Raw genomic sequence first — 2,049 nt, forward strand, 5'->3', positions numbered from 1 at the left:
AGAGAGAGAGAGAGAGAGAGAGAGAGAGAGAGAGAGAGAGCGTTTGTACGTATGTGTGCGTGTGGTTTGAATGTATGTTTGTGATTATGGATGTATGTTTGGAACATGATGCGTGTGTGTGTGAGAGAGAGAGAGACAGAGCGGCAGAGAGAGCGTTTGTATGAATGTGTGTGTCGGTGTGTGCGTGTGAGAGAGAGACAGAGAGAGAAAGAGAGGCAGAGAGAAAGAGAGACAGAGAGAAAGAGAGGCAGAGAGAGAGAGAGAGAGTTTGTATATATGTGTGTGTGTGGATGTGTGTGTGTGAGAGAGAGAGAGAGAGGGAGAGACAAACAGACAGAATGGTAGACATATATATCAGGTCATCCCATAAGTACTGTCCGAATTTTGAATAAAGAAAACAATTGATCAAATGTTATATTTAATTGAAATTTAATCATCAATGTACTTTCTTTGCTGGATTATCTATGACTGCCTTCCATCTATTTACAAGCTTTTAATCCCATCAATGTAGAACTCTTTTTATTTCAAAGGGAAGAACTCTGAAATGTTTCGGCATCCTCCTGACTTTCGAAAGTTATGACCTGATATATATTATACGTTGTTGGTGTGCTTACGTGTCCGTAACTTGACGGTTCAGCAAAAAGAGAACCGATAGAACAAGTGCTAGGCTTACAAAGAATAAGTCCTTAGGTCGATTTGTTCGACTGAAGGCGGTGCTCCAGCATGGCCAAAGTCAAACGACTGAAACGAGTAAAAAAATAAAATAGAAGAGGAAAGTACTGTTTCTACTTCGCGGTTTTTCACTTATCGCGGGGGTGTGGGTGTGGTGGGACGTAACACCCGCGATAGTCGAGGGATTGGTGTATATATGAGTGTACGTACGCTTGTGCACCTTGCTGTAAGTGCGTCTGCGATGAGGGAGGGCGTGTATATGTGTCCTGGTGAGAGAGTGCAAGCAAATAAGTGCTTAAGTATGAGATTGCGCATATGACGATAGTTAGAGGGGGAGAGAGAGACAGAGAAAGAGAGATAGAGAGAGAGAGACTGCCAGAGAGAGGAAACGGGGTGGGTGTGATTACGTTGGCTGTTTCGAGTGTACATGGGGCGTTTGTGTGTATGCATATATGTGCATACGTGCTGGAGTGTATGCGTGTACATGTATGTGAGAATGTGTGTATAGCAGTGGGTGGAATAGAGGTGAATTAAGAAATGTGTGTGCGTGTGTATGTGTGTGTGTGCGTGTTGCGTTCATGAGATGGCTAAGTATATGTGTGCGTACGTGAGTCTCTGAGAGTAGGTGTAATAGTGCAACATGCACTAAGTACAGAATGGTACATACATACATACATACATACATACACAAATGCACACACACGCACGCACGCACGCACGCACGCAAGCGCGCATACATACATACACACATGCACGTATATATACATACACGTACGTATATATACATACACGTACGTATATATACATACACGTACGTATATATACATACACGCACACGCACATGCACACACACACACACATATATATATATATATATACATACATACACGCTCACACATATGTGTGTGAGTGTGTGTATATGAGAATGAGAGAGTCAGTAAAATCGCGTACGTGTGTGTGTGTGTGTGTATGTGTGCGTGCGTGTGTATTTGAGAGGAGGTGAGATGAATGAATGTGGATAGTGGGTAGGTTATGAAGTAAAACGGGTGGCTGCTGTGGGTTTGTGGGTGGAGCGGTTGTCAATATCAATAGAAAGAGAGAAGTAACACTTGTAATAATACCAATTGTTATTGATGGTTTAATGGTTAATATGGAGGCTGAGAGCGTCGACAAAGATCTGGGTGAGGGTGGAGTGGGGGTGGAAAGAAGCGGTGTGGTGTTGGGGGTGAGGGAAGAAGCGGAGTTGGTGGGAGTTTTAAAGATGGAATCGTAAAAAGAAAAAGGAAGAACGTTTTAGGAAACGAAACGGTAATAGATCTGTTAGATGGTGTAGTAGTAATAGTAGTAGTAGTAGTAGTAGTAGTAGTAGTAGTAGTA

The 2,049-nt window shown here is 42.7% G+C and overlaps 1 protein-coding gene across 1 annotated transcript in view; it reads right to left on the bottom strand.

Moving 5' to 3' along the window:
- Window positions 1–2,049, bottom strand: part of LOC106884468 (neuronal acetylcholine receptor subunit alpha-10) — an 83,556-nt gene that overhangs the window by 43,427 nt on the left and 38,080 nt on the right. The gene's annotated exons all lie outside the window — the stretch shown is intronic.

The sequence above is a fragment of the Octopus bimaculoides genome, chromosome 12 (genome assembly GCF_001194135.2).
Source record: "Octopus bimaculoides isolate UCB-OBI-ISO-001 chromosome 12, ASM119413v2, whole genome shotgun sequence".
NCBI classification, from domain to species: Eukaryota; Metazoa; Mollusca; class Cephalopoda; order Octopoda; family Octopodidae; genus Octopus; species Octopus bimaculoides.